Source organism: Parus major, chromosome 2 (assembly GCF_001522545.3).
Source record: "Parus major isolate Abel chromosome 2, Parus_major1.1, whole genome shotgun sequence".
Classification (NCBI taxonomy): Eukaryota; Metazoa; Chordata; class Aves; order Passeriformes; family Paridae; genus Parus; species Parus major.
In genome coordinates, this window is record NC_031769.1 from 16,845,553 (window position 1) to 16,855,048 (window position 9,496).

Sequence of the window (9,496 nt, forward strand, 5' to 3'; positions counted from 1 at the left end):
TTTTGAAATTAAACACATAGCTTCAAGTTTAAGGATCTGATTAAAAAAATACTTGAGTTCTGTTATCTCCAGGACTGTCCTCATTTCCTATGGTTTGCTGAAGAGTACAATAGGTCAGGGGCTTTTTGTGTGTGTTACTTCTTTTTCAGAGGAGCAGCTTCACATGGGCTGCTGCATTTTTCAGCTGGCAAAAGACTTTTTTTTTTAAACTATTGTTGGATTAGCACAAGATGCCTGAGAGTTTCCCATCTGAAAGTCAGAAACAAGTTAAAAATACTGACAGTGGCTGTGGTAGATCTATAGATGGGAAAAAAAGATTATCTGTGTTGATAAGTGATCAGAATCAGGTGAACCTTCTTAGCTCTGAATTTGTATAGCTTTACATTTTGTTCCAGAAGAATTTATTTCTCATATAAGGATTATTCTGTTTGCATCCAGTTTTTATTGATCATTTCCTTGTCACTCACTCTATGTTATATTTTCCATTATTTTAGTCTCTTTTTTTGCTGAATTTTATAATTTCTATTTTACTCATCTTTAATTGTGTCCAGCTCATTTCAACATTTGTTTTACCAATTCTGTAATTTTTTGCTTCCTCCCCATATCTGTCTTATCTTTATAATCACTGTGTATCTTTTTTGATTTTCCACAGCACAGCTTCTTGGTATCAAATACTCATGTTGCAAAATTTCCCCTTGTATAAAGATCAACAATAAGTTAGCTGGAAGTCATCCGTATTTCATTATATTTGGCACTGAGAAGTGCAGCTTTTAAAGAGCCTCCACCCTACAGCTGCATCACATCATTGATCCATTTAAATGCACTAATCTAGCCAAAAAAACAATGTTTCCCATTACAACCTGTCTCTAAGTGACATCTATGTGCTAGTTTAGGAATAGATCTTCATAACAGAACTACTTTGGAGGTAAACCAGGGAAAGATATTCTGGTTCAGTGCTGAACACTTGCATGCTTTTAACCTGAAATAAGTATGGAGCTGTGTAGTTCCATCCAGTTGTATAATGGGTAAAATAAACATTGTGAGCGTGGCTCACTGAGTACACATTCTGCAGTTATGGGTTGTGCATTATGACCATTTAGGTGACTAGGAATTGGCTCCTACATTCCTACACTGGAAGGGATTTCTCCACATAAAAGGAAAATTATTAAAAACTCTGAGATTCACAAGGAACATAAGGGAGGAGATCCTAACATGTGACTAACATCCCAAAGGCCCTCAGGTCTTTATAATAGTGATCATAACACTGTACCTTCATGAAAGGAGTAATGAGGCCTCATCTGCCCCTGGGCTAACACAGTAGTGTGTGAGATGGCTTCTGAGTTGGTTTGACTTCGTTAACATAGTCATAATATTATAATACTGGAAACCTTACTAACCAAGATGAAGGGTCTTAAAAAAAACCCAACAAACTGGGGTTTACAGATCCTGTGACAGAGACACATTTTGATATCAGCCTCATAAATGAAAAAAGGGTTTCTTTCAACAAAGAAGGAAAACACACAGTATATTCTTCAGCATATTCATTATTTCACATGTCTATGTTGAAATAATGATCAATATCCTGTGCAGATCTTCTTCCAGTGTGATGCTGCCTTCCTACACTTTCCAGGAGCTGGTGGGCTGCAGGACCCGCCCCCGGCACTGCTCCGCTCCAACAGCTGTCACAGGAGAACGAGAGGGTTTTATAACGAGAGAGTGGGTAACTGTAATTTTGGTACTCAGGAACTCGTGGGAGGCTGTTTCTTGACTCCAAAGGCAAGTTGATAAACGAGAATCCACAGTGAGAGATGCACAGGCTTTGGAACACTTTGCAGGGGCTGCTACCAGGTGACCCATGGGGGCCATACCCAGCTACGTACGTGTTCTGGCACCCTTAGAAATACTATGGTATCTCCTGAAGGACCATCTTGCTGCCAAATGCTTTGTGCATGTGTTCAATGGATGCCTGAGTCATAGATTCTACAGTGCTAACACTCACAAAACTAAGTTTATTTTTGATCTTCTTTCCAAAACTTCTTTTCTAATTCATAGTTGTAGTCAACAGCACCTTTGACCTCTGACATACCTTCCCATAAACTAAGCCTTAAGACACACATACATTTAAAGTATTTGCTTTCTAAATTAACATTCAGGCTGTGATAAATGTGGCAGTGCTTGGATAACAAAGTTACTGTTTCATGCTGTTTGCTGGCAGCATCAGAAGAATACCCACAGTGGTCTCAGTTCAAGTCACACACGACTGAAAAGCCTCCTGCTGCAGGGTGGCCTTCCTTCTCAATCCCAGTTCCACGAAAAGAACACATCCCCAATCACTGTTTTGTCCAGGTGAACAAGATAAGGATTTAATCACTCCTTCCTTCCTACAGAGTAGTTTAAAGAATATCTGCACAGAAAGTCTTTCTGTGATGCTGACATACAGATATACAATGAATAAAAAACTCCCAGCCCTCTTGAGAACGTGTACTTTGAATTTAGTTTTAATGCATTTGGCACATAGTTTATGATGATTCTTCACTTCAAGAGAGGTCAATTATATCATGTTTCAGTATTTTATTTTTCTCTGGACTTACAAGTCAGTTGTGAAACAGATCTAATAATTTCCTGTGGTGTGGGGACACACTGCTCAATTTTTTATTACTATTAAATGGACCAAATTCCTACATTAAAAAAAAATTTAAAAATTGTATGTGCTAGGTATATTGTTTCCAGGATCATAACCATTCTTGGTATCGTTTGTGACAGCAGACTGCTAAATTTTTTAACATGATGAATGAAACTAAACTGAAAATCAATATTTTCTTTTACAGAAGCTTTCAAAATACAAGACCTGGTATCTTGCTCAGAGTTAAAAATTCTTCCTTAATAAAGATAATCCTCTATTAATACAGATCCTGCAGCACAGTCACACTTGCTCTCACCCCACAAAATGGCTTGACAATCTATAACGCTAACGAATTTGAAAATAACTAATTAACATAATTGAAATGTTTCAATTAATATAGTTGGTTAACAGCAATATTACATTACCAAGAGAAAAATCCCCCTACACACTTGGATGAAAGCCTTGCTGTTACCTCATGTCATATTTATTTCTTAATATAGAAATAATTAATACTTTTATATGTATAGTTATACAGACCAGAATTGCACAGCTGTCCCTGGCTAGCCATCAAAGGGATGTGTTTTATACACAAGAATAAATTGTTACTTTTTCTGTAATTCTCCCAATATGAGGGTGGACAAAAAGAAAGTGGGCTAATACACAGTTGCAGAAGTCTGGGCTTTCCCAGAAGTCACTGGAGAGAAATAAGAGCCCTGAGAGGTTGATGCAAACCACCTTATGTGTGCTACAAACGTGCCTGGCCAGCTCCTTTGTCTTTCATTGACTATTGAGGGAGCATAGCTGCTTAGCTCAGATCAAATGAATAATTTATAGATGGGTAAAATCAGGTGTCATGAACACTATCCTCAGTGTCTAGTGCATTTGGAGAGCTCAAGGCGAGCAGAAAATTTCCCCTGCCTCAGAATATTAAGGGGTTGTGTTATTAAGCTCCCTGTTTGCCCAGAGAGTGAGTCCTGTTGCAGCCAGATTTGTAAGGATTTGCTTTCTTCTGGAATAAACAATAGTGGCTGTGCAGGAACACCTGTATCTGCAACAAGAGCCCCTCATTCTTGTCTTCACATTGAGCTAAACTGAAGGTGAATAAGACATTCATATTTTTGAAGGAGAGTACCCAGCATATGCTTTGATAAACCACTAATGTTTTCAATATTTCAGCAGTGCTTTTGCTCTGAATTGGAACCAAAAGAAGTAATTTCATTAAAAAGAAGAAGAGAGTATGAGATCCATTTAATTAAAGCTTTTCCAGCCAATACGCTAAGGAACATTTAGGTTCTGCAGGCATCTTATGCATAATCAATGGAAATTGCATGAGCAGAAAACGGAAAGGCTTGCAGGAAGCTAATGTAGAATGAGCAAAGACTACAACAGACTAGACCCCAGATTACAAGGCTCTGGCATTTATCTGTATGGGAGAACCTAAATATTTGACTACTAAGTGGACCCTGTCTGTTGAAGAGTGGCAGGTGAACCCTGACATGGTTTAAAGCACTCTGCCAGTCTGCTCTGCACCAAGTGACACATTGGACAGGAATGAGGTGCTCCAGTAACACTTCTGCAGAGGATGCTGCATGGAGCAGGATCACTGACCAGCACAATCCCACCACTCAGCAGTACCAGTCTCCCTATAGCTGGCATCCCCTCCAGCTGGGTCAGTTGTTTCTGTATCCTCTCTCAGTGCAGAGCAGCATCAAAGGAAAGGGGGTGGGGCACTATTTCATTAGTCCAGCAGTCTGAAATAACCATTTAGCTTCAGATGCAGCTAAATCGGGGAGCTGTTTGAGGTAGCTGTCTTCAGGCAGCACTAACCAGGACCATCCTTTCCCAGTGAGCCAAGCCATGTGCCTCACTCTCTGCTCTCAGCTCTCATCTTTGTTCTTGTAAGAACAGTATTGTCATGAGCGAGAAGAGCATAATCCTCTGAGCTGGAGTCAGAAAACACATCTTGCAGGAGGAAAAGCCAAAAGATGACTGCTGCAGTGTTTCCACATGGTTCACCCCCTTTGCTAAAGCAGATAATTACTGGAAGGGACTTGAGCTCTGCACAGATGTTATTTACCTCTATTTTGAAATGCAGAAAGTTGCAGTAATCTGTTTATTTTTCTTTAACTCTTTTGTGCTTTGGAAGTATCACACAGTTCAAAAGGCAATATAACTAATTTTTAAGAAAATTATTGAGTTGCCAGTGTTTTAATAACTGTTGCTTTATAAAAGAAAACAAAAAATAAGGAAAAGCAGATTAAATAATCATAGAAGCTATGAAACAAACATAGAAACAAAAAAAGTTTTAGTGCATAGAGAAGTTTGACAAATGATGACTGCTGCAAATCTTTGCTTTTTCTCTGGCTTTCATCAAGATTTCTTTAAAACTTAGAGCATGTCTCCAGAAGAGCAGCCTGCCACATTGCAAGAGGAATAGAACCTGCTGCTCCTGCAGCTGGTCCCATAGGGGATGAGAAGAGCAAACAGGAATCTGTATATCAAGGAGGAGGGTTTTCCCTTTGGATGTCTTTTTTATATTCATCAGGTCCAGTTACTCAGGCTAATTACCTTTATAAAAATTGACAAATACTTGTGGCCCTTACCTCAGGTAGTCACATAGACCTGAAAACTAATAACCCATCCCCACCTGATCAGAAGGAAAGAACATTCTTAATATATCAAAAATATTAATCTTTGACCCTAGACATCAGAGAAAAATGCTTTGTGTTATTGTGCTCAGAGTTTGTTTTGCATTTTGCTTAGGCCCTAAGGACTGCCTTGAGAATTAAACTAACTTGGACTGCTTTCCCTTGCCTCCCTTGCAGCTCTTTGGTCTAATCCTGAAAATGACCTTTGTGTGGACATACTTTGCATCCACATGGAGCCATTTGCAGTCTGGTGCATATGAAACAGCACAATACTGCAGCAGAGTTCAAGTATATCTAATGAGTTAAAATATTTGGCTGCTGCTTTTTTCTGGGAAAGCAGTTCTAAATGAACATCTGAGGGTGTCTCAGCAGAAGACTGGGCTGAAAATATTCTGTAAACGTGGCTTTGTTCCTTAGCTCATTACTTTAATTTTGACTTCTCCCAGCACTATGTTATTGCTGACCAGATTTCTGGATTGATTTTTGACTAGATTTGAAACTCTAATTCCATTGCCAAACAGGGACAAACTGGTGGAGGGTGCTGATAATTAATTTAGTCATATATTTAGAAATATGTTATATTTAATGCTTTCTTCAGTCAGTTGAAAAGCATGTTTCTTCTTTCCATACTACAATTTACATAGACAATAAACACAGCCTGCTTACAGAAAATTAATGAGCATTTCTGTTCATTAGTTGCAACAATTTACATGGCTGGATTCCTACCTTGTTTTTTTTTTCCTAAAGGCAGATGAGCCCTTGGAACCTGAACCCAATCCTGGATGTCCCTAACTCCCACAGTTGTCTGCGTGGGTCCCTAAAGCTAGAGCAGAACCAACCATTAAATAGTATCTCTAACTCCAAGCAGCCAGCATCTTCTGTAGCATTTGTTCAAAGGGTTTGTAAAACACTGCAAGAGAAGGAATCCTGTACTTTCTTCTTCTTGAAAGCAGCATTCATATGCAGTCCTTTCTCTGGAAGCAGGATGTAGCTGCCTTGGGAATTCATAATATTTATTTCAGGAAGCTATAGTAAAAGTTTAGTTCTCTTAAAATACCAAAGATATTCCTAATTCAGTCTCTTCTGGGAAATTCATAACCTACAGACATAAATACAATCCAGCTTGCCTCACACATTTGGTTTTTGTTATTTTCTTTTGTTTTGTTTGTTTTTAGTTTTTCTTTTTTTTGTGGGGATCATGCGTCTCTGGATGCTGTCTCCCCATTTTCCATCTTACTTTTTAAAAGCTTCAGCAGAAAGATGCACCCATCTTTTGCTTTCCCACTGCTTTTCCAGTGGGAAAGCACTGGGGAAACAAAACAACCAAAAAACCTCCAACCAACAAAAAAACCCCACCCCAATGTAATATCACTTTCAGAGCCTAGTCCCCATAAATAGTAATCAGCTTACAGGTTTAGACACCTTCTGGCCTTTGGATGACTCCTGCTGTCCTAGAGAACATCTCTTGTGTCTCTTGAGTGAAAAGAGAGCTGAGCAGCGGTCAGTTGGCGTAAGTAGCAGCACATGAAGTCAGGTTTAGGAGCCAGTGAAAGCCAAGTACCTGGTTTCTACAGGGTATCTGGCAGCGAGGTTCTGATGAGCTCAAACTGAAGTATAAGCTCTTTGGAAGAAGTAGGTAAAATGTGGGAGCAGCAACTGACACATTGCCTTTGGGTGGGGCACATCATTTTTGGAAGGAGGGAGAGTATGAATGAAATCAACATATTCATGTGATACAACTAATCTTTACTCCTGAGTTTTTCCTCAATGCCTGAAAGCTGTCTTGATCCAGCCCAGCGCTAGAGGCAGATCTTTTATATGGCAGAGCTCAGGAGAAAGCTGCCATGCTTTGTCCATCGAGGGGGAAGCAGTGGATAGTCAGGAAAAATACAAGGTGGGTAGCCTGAATTTTGGAGATGGCTGTAAGCACCTCTGTGCCATTAAAACAAGGCTTTACTAATCAGTGGATCAAGGGCTGATTTATTACAAAATAGAGCTGATTTATTACTTTGCAGTCAGAAGCTCAGAACCAAACACAGAGCTGTTATTTCAGCAGAGGAGCTAAGGTAACTCAAATTGTCATTTCACTTTTCTCTGTCATTCAGGCACTTAAACCTTTGCTGTCACGGCCAGTTTTAAATAGGTTGGATATTTATTGTGTTGAACTCTTTTAAACTGTGTGTGTGTGGGAGGGGAGGATTTCTGAGGGAAAATGCTGCACATGTAATAGTCCCTGCTGGCTTTCTAAAACAAGTTAACATTGTTTGACCTAAAGTGAATAAAGCCTCAGCAGAACTGAGGCCGATGACTTTATCTGTTAGATTCTGGCTCCTCTAATTTAAAACAAATGAAAGAATGTAGATAGTTTAAGTGAATGCAGAAAAGATTTGAGTGATATTATTTTTTTCCCCTCGACCTTTAAAAAATTAGGAAATCCTGTGAAAACAGGCACAGCATCTTTAGAAACATTGTCACTGTTGTTATTCCACAGTGACAGTTTCCAACAGCAAAGCATGAAAAACATGTTTTGCTTTGCTCATGGTTTCAGAGTGTGTCAGTAGATTTTCATTGCTAGGAACCCAAGTTAAAAGTCTTAAGTGAATTCTCCTGGGCTCCTCCTAAGCATAATCTCACTTGCTTAAATTTTATACTGCAACCCATTCTCCTGAGCTCACTGAATTATATGTGAAATTATTTTTGTTTCTGGCTGGATGATAGTAAACTCCTGCAAGTTCGAACAACTTTGTATTTCTTTACAGAGTACCAAGTTTGTGGTCTGAGCTGAAATACTAATGCTGCAAACCCACCAAAATGTATCCAATTCCAGACTCAGAATAGCAGGGATGGCTGTGTGAACAGCTGAGGTTAAAAGCTGTGCCAGCCGGCCTTGGTGCACACTGGTAGCCTGACAAAACCTCTGGGTCCAGCTGAGGAAGACTAGCAATGGATCAGGGATGCTGGCCAGGAGGAACAGTCATCTTGCTGTCCACTCCTGGCTTCTCTTTGTGCTTCAGACATTGTTACACTCTCCACCTCAGGAGCGGCCTCCTGACACACACAGATCTCTCTTTACACTGCAGCTTTGTTATCTGAGAAGACTACACTGAGGAGTAGGAGACATATCATCTGAGACATTGGTTTTCATAGCACAGGTAGCTGGTTCCCAAAAGCAGACAAATGCCAGAAAACAAATGGCTTCTTTCTCCTTACAGTGCAGCAGGATGCCCAAACCTCCACCCAAGCTGCTATGTTACTCTCTGTTGGCACCCCCAGGAAGTGATTTTCCCTGAGAATGTTCTTGCAGAACACTGTATTCACTTAAAATGGTGTTTCTTCTAGGAGGTATTGCCTAACACCCTGTGACTGATGGAGATGGCTGACTGAAGCTTCAGGATGTCAAAATCCACTCTTATTATGGAACCAGTAGTAGGCCTTGCTGCAGTTCTCTTTGGCAGTGTTCTGAGCACTTGAAAAGCATCAGTATCCAGGGCCAATTCAGGAAGGTGTGATCTCCTGTGAAGAGAAGACTGAAATAAAAGAAACACACTTGTAAGGGCTCAGTGTAGAAGGGGAGCAAGATGTAGGCATGGCAGCAATGACGTTTATTTCTGTTGCCTGAGTGTCAGTGATAGGAACATCTACAGAGTGGAAGGGGAATACTGTAGTATGGTTACCAAGAAAATAGCCATCACTACTGATATCTAAGGTGAATACTGTTCTATTATATGTTCTATACTGTGCTGGCCAGGAAACAGATGCCTGCATCATGACTGAATCACAGGAATTTCAATGCAGAAATCTATAAAGCAAATGCAGTTGCAGACAATGGTCACATTTCTGTGTAGCTATAGTAATGATTTCATGGCTTTTACATATGTAGGAAGGACTGACTGCTATCTGCAGTATCTTGGAAATACCAATGAATGAAAATTGTATGTGCAATACACTCCTCAAATCCCCATACTAGGAATAATCTACTGAATCATTCTCGGGCACCTGTCAGCATCCTTGGGGAGCAGGGACACTGTTAGGCTGATGCCAGTGATGAAAAGCCTGTAGCCAGGCACACTGTGGTGCTTGCAAACACTTCTTAGGAGGCAGAAATATTTCTCATGTCCAAAATAACATAACAGAGGTGTCCAGGTTCAGCCTGAACCTTTCAAAGCAGGCCCTGATCATCAGATTAAAGCCACTGGCAACTATAGCAGAAACTCTTATCAGAATG